This window comes from Amblyomma maculatum, chromosome 7 (assembly GCF_055883805.1).
Source record: "Amblyomma maculatum isolate TAMU_Amacu chromosome 7, ASM5588380v1, whole genome shotgun sequence".
Classification (NCBI taxonomy): Eukaryota; Metazoa; Arthropoda; class Arachnida; order Ixodida; family Ixodidae; genus Amblyomma; species Amblyomma maculatum.
Window position 1 is genome coordinate 36,544,346 of NC_139350.1, and position 14,358 is coordinate 36,558,703.

The 14,358-nt window shown below is 42.5% G+C and overlaps 2 long non-coding RNA genes across 2 annotated transcripts; both read left to right on the top strand.

Annotated features, from left to right (window-relative positions):
• Window positions 1–4,858: 4,858 nt before the first annotated feature.
• On the top strand, window positions 4,859–9,875 carry LOC146182992 (uncharacterized). Its single transcript, XR_014708702.1, has 3 exons — window positions 4,859–5,132; window positions 6,790–7,024; window positions 9,788–9,875. It is a non-coding gene; the product is annotated as an uncharacterized LOC146182992 (long non-coding RNA).
• A 42-nt stretch (window positions 9,876–9,917) lies between these two features.
• Window positions 9,918–14,241, top strand: LOC146182993 (uncharacterized). Its single transcript, XR_014708703.1, has 2 exons — window positions 9,918–9,966; window positions 14,069–14,241. It is a non-coding gene; the product is annotated as an uncharacterized LOC146182993 (long non-coding RNA).
• Window positions 14,242–14,358: the final 117 nt, after the last annotated feature.

The following is a 14,358-nucleotide window of genomic DNA, read 5'->3' on the forward strand; positions in this document are numbered from 1 at the left end:
CAGCACACAGCTTTGTTTTCTCGCAAAATCTCTTATATAGAGTTTAATACAGCTCGGGTGAAAGTAAGCCGAAGAGCCTTCGCTCACGCAGCCGTTGCCGCAGGTTTTGTGTGTACGCGTTGCACAAATTCCACGCAATTTCGCATCTCGCAAGCTACGCTGCAGCACCGCGATGTGGTGGTGCTTATGCGCATTTGGCCCAAATCAAGGGGTCTGCGCTCGATTGTGCTAGGAAATGATAGCAGCGCCGCGACGAGAAAACTGGAGCATCACGATCGAAAGAAAAATGAAAGCCCAGCTACTCAGCTTGCGCCTTGCTCATGTATACAGACATGACATTCGCTTCCAGGGAGAACAGTAGTCAGCCTCTGCTATGAAAATGAATGTAATGCAAATTTTGTCAGAGGTACCTATTACGGCTGGAAAAGCAATTTTCTAGCACATGTGCAGTAGCAGTAGTATGTAATTAGTTTATTATATATCCAAAAGGAAGGAAAAAGGTGTTTGTCAGCCCCGGTATCTGCTATCTGATATCTGAAGCACCTGAATTGGGACGGCAGAAATAAATGGGTAGTGAGGAAGCAGAAGACGAAATCAAAGAGGTGAGCGATAGGGAGAAGAGAGGAAAAATAAAGATATATACACTATGGCACAATGTGCAGAATCGTGGAGCCTTAGCAATAGCTCCAAGTGTAGAGGATCAAAGGTATGTGCTGCAGTGGCGTTTCCACATCGTGAAACAAGCTCCATATGCTTGAGCTAGCTGCATATAAGTGGAAGTGGCACATAATATGGAATTAGGGAAAACAACACTGCATGTACTGCTGTTCTTTCTCCTTGTGAATGTTATGCTGACCCTCATCAGAAGTCTCAAAAACAGTACATTCATACAGAGGCTCTCTGAGAGTGCACTTAATTTGAGCACTACATTCCAGCAAAACCCTGTAACAGTTTCTATAGGGACATTTTAAATGATGCAACAGCCACATCTTTTGCAGCCATAGGATTCATTTTGGGACTAGCTGCAACGAGATTGCTGATGCATGTGCCATATGAGCTGATAAAAGAAAAATTAAGGAAATAAGCCTGTCCCAAGAAACTTCCTAACGCCCAGTGTAATATCCCAAAGATAAATAATGGTTGGCATATGGAATATGAAAGCAAAAAAATCCACCAAGCCATATGCTGAGTATGTAAACAGTAACAGCATTGCGTTTTGCATTGCATTGCGTTGCGAAAACAAATGCGTTTTCAATCTTATACTATTCAGACTACAATAAATGCTGATGCTCATGGTGAGAAGCTTACCACAGCAATTTATCCTTGGGGCACTTATAGTTTTCGCCAGTTTATAATTATACAAGTTGTTCAATAATTTTGAAAAGTGAGAGATGCACGCATCTAATTTTGCTTTGTCTGCAATTTAACACTTGACAGATACAAAACAAATAGAAAGTACTGTTTGTGAAGCTAACTCAAAACTGTCTGATTAAGTATGACTGGTGAAAAGTGGATGCATCATGGCCACTACACTAATGAAAATCATGCCAAAGAAATTCTTGGAGGTACTGAAGAACTCATCCCATACAAAATTTTATTGCTGGAACATCTTTGCTTACCCATATATAAGTGTCCTAAGCAATGTTATCAGAACAAGTATGATAAGCGACCATGTCACAGTTTCCTGAACATCAAAAATAAACGCAGCTCTAAGGAGGAGGTGGAAAAACACAAGGAGTTGCTTCAGCCTATGAGTGGGGTCTTCATTCCAGAGCTCCACTGACATTACCTAATGAAATGATGTCAATTTAAGGAAATAGCAGAACTCATTTCTGTTCCTTCAGTGATGTTTTACGACTACTGTCAGCTCTCTGAGAGTTACTGAAAGAATAAAATGTCTACAAGAAAAAGACTAACCATGAAGGCAAAATGCAACTTGGAAAGGAGGAACCTGAAATACTTTCACACTTGTAAAGCTTTCATATACATCGATGTCATATGTGCTATGCATTATACTAACAATCAGCCAGATGTGTTCTGGCTGTTTGGATTAAAGGTTTCATCATGGCTGCAACTGAACATTAAAATATTGATTCAACAAATCTGTAATGCATTACCTAAGCCCTCTAAACTACATAGAACCCAAGTGCTTTTTGCAAAAAATGACAATTAGCACATCAACATCAGGTCAATAAATATATTAAAAAATGCGATAATTCTAAGTATAATGAAATAACTATGCACCATCATAAGAAGCAGAGATAAAAAACAGGACACAGAAAAGAACACAAAGACAAAGTGAGCACAGCCAAGCTCAAAAATTGTGCTATGGCCTGTTTTTTTTTTTTTTTTTTTGCTTCACAAGATGATGACCAACTATCGAGAAAATACCGTCTCAAGAATTCCATCAGAAATAACTAATAGTGCTTTATAACTTGTGGTGAATTACATTTCCTGCATTTCACCGTACCAAGATAAGGCACAGGACAAAAGGCAGATGCATGCGGTTGTACTCGACGTTTGTTGAAAGCATTACAGCACCCATATAGCCCTCCGCCACCGACTCGTTCTCATCTATAATCTAAACAGAATAAGAGTGAGAATGCAGCCATATGCTGAATTAAAATATGTGCCTAAAAGCTAATCAAACAATCTCGCTGGATAACTTGAATTGCAATCAATAGTGCCTCTGTCGAAAAGACAACAAACAATGCAGTCAAGTTATTTTCTGAATACAGAGAGAGCTAAGCGTAGCAAAGAGGAACTCTCATTTCTGTTTGAAACCCTGCAATTATGCCTTGTATCTGGGAATTGTACAAACTTTCACTTTATACTGCGCACATCACTGACCATAGTAATCATATAGAGCAAAGGAGGTTAAAAAACAAAGGTGAGCTTGGCAACCTGTGTTCATTATATTTTTGTTGTCCTATCCTTTACATTAAGGTTAGCATAATTGCAGCCCCACAGTTCACTTCTATGAAGTAGAATTTCTGCTCTTGCCTCGGTAGTGAGAACAGCACGACTATGCAAATAATATAGCGTCCTAATAATATAGTAATAATAATAATTATATAGTGACTGTGAAGCAAAGAAAAGGGTCAACCTACATGTGAAATGATTGAGTTTGATCAGGCCATATTTCAAGTTGGGGGCACAGATTTGTGATTTCAACACCCTAGAGGCATAGCAGAATTACGAGGTAATTTAAAAGCAGACATTAATGTGTTATTATGAAGGTCAAGCCAACCTAATGACATACTTGCAGTAACAAGATGACAATTTTTTTCTAAACTGAACTTCAAGGAATAGGAGAAACAGTGCAAGTGGGAATTGTGTAAGAAAGCATAAGATCAATGAATGAACTAATGGTACACAACAGTTTCGAAATTTCTTCTTGCATTCATAACCAAGTGCTTGCTTATTCATCCTGCATCGCAAGTTAATGGATAGCTCCACTTTTGCAAACATCGTGAAATCGGTAAGCTTGGGTAACTACAAGTGGTTAATACTATTAGCAGCTGTCAGTTGTTTGGCATAAATTAGTTTTCCAATGATACTCTCACGATGCACTGCAGGTTTTTTTTTTTTTTTTCCCCAAAGCTGCAAGCAGGCAGGTAGTGGATTGCCAGACTTGTCAAGTATGATTGCAACCATGCAAAACAGCTTTCACAATGTTTCAGATTTTAGTAAGCACTTAAGGCTCAATTTCCAACTTGGACCCACACAAGTGTGGCCTAAACGGTCAGCAGTTTTGATCTTCATTGCCCACCATGCACACTTGCTACTGTTGCCCTGGGGACAGAGTTGAATACACGAACATTACAAACCAATGAAGCTACAAAGGAATCGTTTTGATGCTGAACTTTTTTTTTTTTTTTCCGCCTTCAAGTAACCACTTCCGTGAATTCTACTTCAATAAGATATGTAGCTATAAATAATTACGTACACTACCTCCCGGCAGCGAATACAAAATTTCAAACGTACCAATGGATTTTTTTTAAATTTTTTTCTAAACAGTAGGTGCGATCTTCGCCGCTCCAAGCCCAAATTCCGAACACAGCTTCATGCACTTTCTTCCAGACGAGACAGCCACTCGAGGAAAGCTTCGAAATGGCTGTTTCCGCTTCACTGTGCCCTCCTCACATACAATTGCTGCGTGCCAATCTACAAACACAGGCGTTTTTCGCTTCGTTTTATGGATGAGTGACGCACTTGGCCCATCGTACACGACACGCACACAGGCACGTAGAAACACGGCTTATTTATTTACAAACACGGGGGTTCCTCGCATCGGCTTATTAATGAATGGCACGCTTGTGGCCGATCGTACGAAACGTGCGCTCGCGCGCTGAAACACGGATTATCTACAAACACAGATGCTTCTCGCGTGGCATGCTTGAGGCTGATCGTACACGACCATAGCCTAATTTGACACGACATGCACACGCGCACGTACACAGCTTGTCACACGCCATGAAGCTTCTTGGTGTTCCGACGGCAAGGCAGGTTGCTTCAGTTGTCACTTGCAACGTTGCACTCAGAGTATCACAAACGTTTACACATATTATACGGGTGCGATAAAAAATCAGCTGACCGGGGATTGCCAAACCCACCGTAACAAGATTATCCCTCTCAAAGCGCGCCGTCTGTAGCTTGTAGTTTAGTTCATAATTTTACCGCTGTCGGTTAGCGCTGCATACCATATACTAAAATAATGGAAACAGAGTGAGAAATAGTAATTGTTTCTAATTTTGAACCCATTAGCTTTTAAATAATGCTAAAATATTGAGTAGTGTTAAAAAGGCGTAATATTATAAATAGTAAGCCATTGGAGAAGTTAATAAATAAAAAAAGATCTTAACGGCCACTTGGCGAACCGGTCACGAAAAATGTGGTCGAAAAATGGGCTTGCGACGTAGGTGGACGCAACGGCCGCGGCAGCCGCGATACTCTCTGTGTACGCAGCTTTGCTGTTTGCTAATACACTGCTCGTAAGCTTGTATGCTTGTATGATGTACTTGTACGGTTGAATCTGAAGATGGCCACTTTTCCCGGGCGCACGTCCAGCGTCTTCGGAGCAAAGTAACGACGTAAGGACGAGCGCGGTGCTGTCATCACTAGCAAAGCCGGTGAGTATTTTGCCCGTTGGTTTGATTTTCCGCTCGCATTCCATTCTTGCTGGGCTCTAGGGTACTGGACGTAAAAATGAAAAAGCGAATCTGACACAGCGCATTGTACAAATGTGGAAATTACAGACTTTGGATCGCGCGTCGCGGAGTAAAATGCACGTGCAATTTCTCGAGCGACCGTTGTGGGCTACATTGAATGAGCAGGGATTGATTTTGACAGCGTATGAAGAATAAAAACGGAGAGGGCCACAGCTAGTTTACAGCGCGTATCTATTTATGCAGGAACATGAGTTGTTGCTTCGCGCTTCTTGAGAGACCCCCAGTGAACGATTCTGAACACCGCGTTGACGATAGCCACATATAAACCCCAAGCGCGTACAACTCGGCGGCTTGTGAGGGCTCGTACTGAGACGCAGCGTGCTAAATTCGACTCGATATAAGGTGAGGACGAAATATTTTGTCAGGACGTGAACTCATTTTCTTTATTTTGAAAGAATGGTGAGTCGGCTACCTCCGCAATGATTTTATGGAAGCAGTAGGTTTTCAATACAACTGCAGCTGGCACCAGCTGGCACTTGGTAACCGCGGTTACCAGAACTTTGTGTTTTATTTACTGCTAACATATTTCAGAATTCGTATGTTTATAATTGGAAAAATTATCCTAATAATCGTAGTAATTTCATTCATAGTATGCACCTTAGCATTGGCACGTGGCTGGGTACTATAAACTGACGGGTGCATTCTCGTGGTAATGATTTGTTGCTACACTACGTATATATTTATTTGCAAACACTGAAACATGGAATTCTGGGCTATGGGCAGGTTTACACGAGGCATTATACGTAGAAAATAACGGTAGGTGAGAAAAAGGATTATGACAAAGGCCTGAACCAAATAGCACAAAATTTAATTATGCGTTCACCTTTGGAGATTAATTTATTTTAAGACTGTGCCAAACTAACATTAGTGTAGTGTGCTGGTTCCATTTAACAAACTATTAGATTTTGCTAATCTCAAGAAAGTGGCGTTTAGAGCGTAGAAAACTACTTAAGCAACTGCGGTAAGGTCTCGACAAATGCCTGGCACATACAGGGTGGCTGCACAGTTTAAAAGATCACTGAACAGGGGTAGAAGGGGAGCCTCAGATCTTAACCCAAGCCAACGTTTCGACAAGTGGATTTGTCTTCGTCTAGCTGCCCAAATGAAGACAAGTCCTCTTTATAGAACTGTGGCTCGTCTTGCAAATTGAGGCTTCCTCTCAACCTTCGTTCGGTGCTCTGGCACATACAGGGATACAAAAGAAAAAATTCACAGTTCAGAGTTTAATGCGGGGAAACAAGTTTAAGGCCATGCGGCACATTAGTAGTACGCCACGCAGCAGCCTGAAAATGTCTTGTAATAACCTCTGTGTGAATGTGAAATTTGAATTTCCTTGTAGGGAGCCAGTACTAATGCTTTTAACTATCTTGCTTGAGGTTAATATTCTTTATCGACCCAGCACGTTGTCTCTCTGCCATACTGATATTGCTGCAGGACTAGAAAAACTTTATTGCCATATGAAATATACCTTTAGGTGCAGCTATTGCCTTGTTTAGTTTTATTTCATCTGACATAAAGGCAAAAAAATGCACCAATTTTACCATACATCTTCATGCAGGTGTTAAAACTTGGCATCTGATGGAGTCCGTCTCCCAAGCTTCATAGCTGGACCTTTGTGTAACAAAGACTGCAGGCTTGGTTCATGCTGGAAGCTGCACTTTCCAGCCATTCAAGGTCTGCACTGCATGGATGCTACTTTCATTTCTGGGCACATCGCTACTCCAGTCTGTAACATGGTACAGTGCCAGCTGACCTGACAGTGCTGTTTTGCTGGGTCATTGTTATTTGTACAGGTGTGTTATTGTGAGCCTCAATTGCATCATGTATGTTTACTGGATTAATATAGACATACTCATGTTACTTTTGTTAGGGCCATCAGCATGCTTAACCCGAATGCTCAACAGCGTGCCCTAAACTGACGCAGGCATTGCAAAGTGTTGGCCACTGGAGCTGAGACAAGGCCTCAGCATATTTGTGGTGGCTGACGACAGCTGGAGTGCAGTTTGATACAAGTTGTTTTCGACTTTCTGAGGGAGTGCACTCTTGACAAGGCTGTAACGCTGCAACTGCATTTTGCTCGTGCTCCCTTTTTTTTTCCTGCTTGAAACAAAGTTTAGGAAAGGAGGAGCGAATGTGGATTCATGATGTTTATAAAGTTGAATGACAAATACATATGCTGGCTACAGTTCAGCTTTTTGAGGCCAAACTTCTTTATTCTCAGGTTCATGACTTCATGAGCTTTGATTCTAAACCTGAAATGTGCATGAGCAGTCACACATCATGTCAAATTGCTAAGCAAACTTCTTGTTTTCTGTGTGCGCATGTAATTTTCTTAGTGTGTAATTTTCATCTGACTACTCAGTACACTATAGAATGCTTGCACGTTTGGTGTTTTTCATGTAAGTTATTTATTGAAACTGAGGGGAAATAGTCTCTTCCCGAATAGTACATATCAAAGGTGAAACTATAGCCTAACAGAAAAACACACTCACATGGAAGGCAACAAGACACAAGGTTGACCAACAACTCATCCTTATTCCAGGGCGCAGACGAATATAAACGTGAAAGGGAGAGGGAATTTGGGGCATTATTAACACAAAAAAATGACGTGCGTGAGATTAAAAGCTAAAACCAATGTGAGGAAACGCGGCTGAAACACCAGCACCGCGATAACAAAAGGGTGGGTGGAACGGTGATGGCTGGAGACACCAATGAGAGCCAACTTAGTCAAGCACTAGGGTGCTAAAAACTTGTACAACTGTCCGAGGTATTTCTTCGTTTTGACGAGTGCCACAAGACAGTGCTGATGAAGATCCCCGTAGTCATCAATTGCCACCGCTTCCAGCGCTGCCTGCATTCACTGCACATTCTTGTTGTGGGCTCCCAATGCTTGCAGTGTTGAGACAAATGCCCCCCTCCCGAGAAGCATTGTTGGAATACCTTGCGTGCTTCTTTGCTCGTTCATTATAGCACCTACCAATCTGTTTTACGTACACTTTACCACACTAGATGGGAAACCTGAAGCCAACACCACTTCACAACCACGCATATCGCACCTAGGCACCTTTTCAATATTATTAACCTTTGAGCACATTAAAACGCTTAGGGGGGCATACATCTCAGCACTGCAACCATTGCAAGCCCACAGGATCTGCCCACTGGTGCACGAGCTGACCTGCTTGGCTAGGAAGAGCACCCAGGTAACTCAAAACGTGCTGTAAGCAGTGGCAATTAATGACTATTAGCATGGCCTCTGTGGCACCTACTGAAGAAGAGCAGAAACGTCTTGGACAGTCCTACAAGTTTTTAGTGCCCTAGTGTTTGACTAAGTTGGTTTTCTTGTTTGTGCTTCTAGCCGCCCCAACCTCCCCCCCCCCCCTTTTTTTTGTTGTCGTCGCTTGTGTTTAGCCACATTTCTTCACGCATTGGTTTTAGATTTAATCTCTTCCAGGTTGGCCTTTTACAGCACCCATGTTCATACATTTTCTTCTTGATATTCTGCTCTTATCCTGCGGCATTGACTTCATTTATTTCATTGTGACAACTGAGTGCATTTTTCGTGTTAACGCCCTTCACTTCTTTACCCTCTTCCTTTTGCTTTCATATTCTTCTGCATCCTTGAACAAAGATTAGTTGTTAGTCAGCCTCATGTACTTTCGTATCCCTTGTGTCTTTTTCTGTTAGGCTATAGCCTCAACTTTGACATGAAACAACTAGCTCAGATCTAGATCATCCTGGAGTAGTAAATGTTCTGGCTAAAGATTTCATAATACTCAGATATTTCGAGCTGTTTTTAAAAGCTTAAAGATGACACCTTGAACTGAAAAGAAAAAGAACTAAATCGATAGTGAATGATTTTGTAGTGACAAGTTCTTCATGCATAATATAGAAGTACAGCTCATATTCATTTTTTTTTTTTCAGAAATTTTAAAGGTTTTTATTATTTTTTGGACACTTAACTCCCTGACAACTTTCTTGTGTTTGACAGCGAAGGCTACACAAGAAAGGGAATGAGTCCAGCCTTTGTGTCCATGCCACTGACAGTGGGTTGTTCAGGGGAGGGGTGATGAGGGGAGGTTGAAAGGATGGTGTGGGGTTTTTGCTGTCCCGACAGTATGGGGGCAAAAGCCTATTTCTTTCCCTTTCTTGTGTAGCCTTCACTGCATAGCCACTGAGTTTTTCATGAATACAGTCGTACAGTAGTCAGAAAAATTCAAAAGTCTATCACATGATAGGATCTTTAACCCCTAGATAGGGAAATGGCTTTTGACTGTAGTAAATGCTGCAAATTATAAAAAAAACATTGAGAGGATCAAGCATCCAGATGCATTCAACATGGAATGGCCATAAAGAAAGGATGTGTTATTATTGTGGTTACTGCACTGTTCTGTCAGAATAATCTCGGGTTCTTCCTCTATGCATTGTAAGTGCACATTATTAGCTATGCCTATAGATAAGCTGCTACATTATGAACCCACTGTGCATGGCATTTTCAAGCTATTAAGTTTTCTGTATCATTCTTTCAATGTGCCTGAGAGCCACCTTTATAACTGCAGGTGTGGTTATGGCTGGGCTGCTTGTGCCACTCAACACCGATTTGGTCCTGGAAATTGCTGGAACACCTTGGATGCGTGATAGAGCTGCTGTCCAAAGCCTAACTGCGGAAGCCTGTTGCTACATTGCAGACTCAACTACCATGGAGCACACCATGCCATTTTAGTCGACATATTCAAAAGTAAGTGAACTTTCCCAGTAGAAATTCTATTATACTGAATATATTTTCAGTATTTTAGGATATGTACTTAGTACTTAGATCATCTTAGCGTGAGCCACTTTGGTGCTTTAAACCCCATGAACCAAGCAAGGCTGAATTTGAGAAAGATGGCTTCAGAGTATGAAACAGCACTGAAGAAGGGTAGAGGGGAAGCCTCAATTCGCAAGCTGAGCCAGTGTTGTGACAAGGGGACTTGTCCTTGTCTGGGTAGCACCATCATAACTAGCAGGGTTTAAATGCACTTTTGCCTCAGAAGAACGAAAGCTAGGGAGGGAGAAGAAAGAAGCAGGGTAAGGAGTGAAAGAATGTTTCCTCGGGGTATGAATTTATGAGCCTGGAACCGGTGAACCCTGTGACCTGAAAACGAAAATAAAAAGTGGCAGTAGCAGAAAAAGGTATAATTCAAGGTAGATAATGACTCAACATTTAAAGCAGGTTTAAGGGGCACTCAACTTCTGACTTTTTTTTGGGGGGGGGGAGGGGAGGTTGTTTTCGTAGTCCGGTTTGAGCGAAGGACCTGCAGATGCTCCCTTCGTCTGATGCGTGCATATGAGTGCATTGAGACAATTCAGTAAATGCTTGGTAGGGTAGTAAAAGAAACAAAAAGATAGTGTGGCTAGATATTGTTAATTTTCGAAAGGAGAAAGAGAAAGTCACTGCTTGCAATGGAAGTCGGCATCGCAGTGTAGTAGCGCAGTCCAGAGTACCATCGTTCCGTGCGGTGTGCGCCACCAGCAACGACAGGCACTGGCATTGCCATTGCATGACACATCTCCAGGGTTTGTTGCCTCATGCTGTTGCGCCTGTATGCGCAAAAGCATCGCTGCCGCACTGGCATTGCCATTGCATGACACATCTCCAGGGTTTGTTGCCTCATGCTGTTGCGCCTGTATGCGCAAAAGCATCGCTGCCGCTCGGCGATGCCTCCGCTCGCCATTTCGCTGTAAGCGGGTCAAGCTCTTCGTGCACTTCGAGTAATGCGGCTTAAAATAAATGCGTTTGGGTCGGGACCGAAAGATATTTCGAATAAAATGATATCGTTATAACGAGGGATTACTGTAGTGCAAATATCCCGAAAGGAAAATTAGAATTCCTTACATACATTCCCTCTGCACTATAGCTAGTAGGGACAACACTCCCATAAAGCATTAATTGTACAGTTTATTCTCAGCATGTGTAAAATCCACTACCCCCCCCCCCCCCCCCCCCCCCCTTCTTCAGACAACAGCAAAGCTGCAAGTGTTTTTCTAAACACGTTTCCTTGTCACCACTGCTTTGGCTCCACTTGAATCCTTTTCTTCAGATAATGTCTCGCTAGGCAGGTGTAGTCTACTCTGATTTGCTTTTTTTTTTCTATTGTCCTCTTCTGGAAAGCTCAGTATTCCCCTGTGGCCATATATCTTGTTAGATCTCTTTACGATGCCTGTCTGTACCCTTTCAAGAAACAGGTGTCATAATCCAACCTGCTTCAGGTGGTTATCTTGTAGCTTATCCTGCTGCTGCCACTCTTTATTTTCATTTTAGGTCACCTTGTCACAGGTTGCAGGCTCATAGAAATTGATACCCAAGAAAATATTCTTTCACTCCTAGCCCTGCTTCAAGCTTGCATCTGTACAAGACATGGCAGAACAGAATTTGTCAAGGTACATGGGTGCCTTCAAACGTTATTAGCACTGACTTGGTCTTTCTCATCATTCAAGTGGAAAGGATCGTCGCATGGCGCGGTTGAAGAGTTTATAAATGTTCGGTTTCCGAAAGACCTTTTCCAGTTTCGTGAATTACGTCCCGGTACGAATTCACGGGGGCCATCATGCAAGATTGGATGATATGAGTTTTGGCTTGAATGAATAACGAGGTAACTGCTGCTACCTTTTGCGCAGTGAATTCGTTGGTGGTCTTCAGAAGGATGACATTCTGGTGGTACTTGATTTTCAGAGTTCTTTTTAGCCCTCCCTCTACCCTACCTGGCTTTTGTACAGAAGCAAAGGTGCATTTAAACCCTGCAGTAATGATTGAACTGCCCAGATGAGAAGTTCTCTTGTCAAAATATTGGCTCAGCTTGCAAACTCCAACTTGCCCTAGACCCTTCTTCACAGCTCTTTTATAAACCAACCGGCCTACTTACTTTAGCTTGCGCAGCCATATACTATAAAAAAAGATGTTCACTCTGTCAAGCAACAATAAATTGTGGATTGAGGTGAAGATGTTTCTGACATAGAGTGCTGCACCACTGTCAGGCTAAGTTAATGTACACCTTCTTTTGACCCTATGCAGCATTTTTGAACATCAGCTTCTGCCTAGTGCATGATATGGAATTTTGTAGGCTGTGCACCAGCCTTAACTTTGCATAATTTTGAGTGTCTGCTGCAATAGTCTAATGTGACTAGTGGTGGTGATCCACTTGGTCTGAAGCAGCCTCAGTTGTAATGCCACACCTTATTGACCAAGGGGCGGCACCTAATGTCTGCTGGCTGCCTTGCCCATGTGTGCAAACTGTTCAGCTATGGTATACAAAAGCACATAGAAAGTTCTGTTGAATTAAAACAAACATGGAATGCATGTTTGAAATGAACAATACCAAATAAAGAGGCAGAAGTGAACTGTTTTGTGACTATATTTCAGCAACCCTTTGGCCATCAGTTATGACCAATACAATAGTTAAGCAATTAAACATACTTATGCAAAAAATATGGTTCACTGCATTTTCTACCTGTTATATCACGAGATGTAAGTTTGGTTTGGCTCTTTAGGTTTAGTGTCCCAAAGTGGCTAAGGCTATGAGAGACACCATAGTGGCGGGTTCAGGAAATTTCGACCACCTGGGGCTCTTTAATGTGCACTGATATCGGACAGCACAGGGGCACCTTGCTTTTTCCATCCATCAAGAAGCGGCTGCTATGGCCCAGATATAAATATAAAGTGCTAACCGCATGAGTGACACTTCACGGCGGTGGGCTGAAGGCGCGCGTCTTTGGGGAAAGGCCGCGGCGCTGCTCTAGATCAGCCGTCGTCAAACTGTTCTCTCTCATTCCTTCCGCGCGTGGCTCGAAAAACTTCGCGCATCAAAATGCCGCGGGTGGTGCGATAGTCTTTGGGGAAGGACCAGTGAAATTGGAGTTCGATGTACGACGCAGCTTCCCTATACTTTTGCATGGAGTTTTCAAGGGGATATTCCACGAGTTTGATAGAACCATAATTCGAATTATCCTGGTTCAGCTCTAGTCATTATCTGCGAGTACTTGCCAAATCTACCCTATCCCATCATATTTTTCGTTATTTTCCTTTCGTTGTCTAGATCTGTTGTTACTGCCTGTCCTAAGTATATATATTCTTGCTACTTTTAGTACTTCGCTACCTATTGGTAAACTGCTATTCCTTCCCGAGGCTGTTAAACATTACTTCTGTCTCCTGCGTGTTGATCTTTAGACCTACCTTTCTGTTTCTCCTGCCTAGGTCATCAATAATTTTTTGCAGTGGGTTAAAATGTTAAGCATGGAGGTTGAAAGCAAAATGCAGTTTCTCAAAGCGAAATAAACTCAGGACTACAGAGATTGAGAGCTTGTTCGAGAGGTAGAAAGCGAGAGAGTGTTTACAGTTTACCAGGTTCGTTGACGCCGGCATCTTTGAAATTCGAAACTTGGGCTGCACTGCTGGCTGGGCATCTATGCAAAGCATCTACCAAGCGAGCTGCGCAGTGCTGCGAGGAGCCAAATTCTTTCAGCAGCATGCACACCGGTGCCAGCATGTTGCCTCTCCCCCATCTCCTCTGCAGGCCATGGTGTGGCTTATCAAGTGCATGCCTTTTAGAGGCTAAGTTATAGCCTTGACTCAAATTTGTGTGACCTGCTACCGAAGCGTCTCCCCCCCATCTCAAGGGGTCCAATGGCTGAAAACCACTGTTCTAACATGCACAGTGCTACAGGGATGTGTCAAAATGGAACTGCCATGTTTCATTTTGCTATTTTTGTGTACTACCACTTGCATAGCCATATGCAAGATCTATTTGTGTATGGCATGGGCTGATGAAGGAGAATTGAAAAGATACGTGTTTTCTTTTTTTCAGATTGTCTGATGCAGTACATAGCAAAACACCCGAAAACAGATGTGCCTGATGAAGTACAAATTCAGTCATGCCGCCAACATCTGCGGCGCTTCTTCATTGAGGCCAGCCGGCAAGGACATCGCAGGAAAATCTCAGTTGCCGATGATTCCAATAAAGCTGGAATCTGAGCTCGACTTTCTATATGCTGCTTATTCAGTGCGTGCTTCAGTAGGTGAGCCATTTCTGCTGCTACCTGGATGCACAGAAGCTGTAAGCTTGCATGCTCAGTATATCACTTAGCAGGTTAGCAA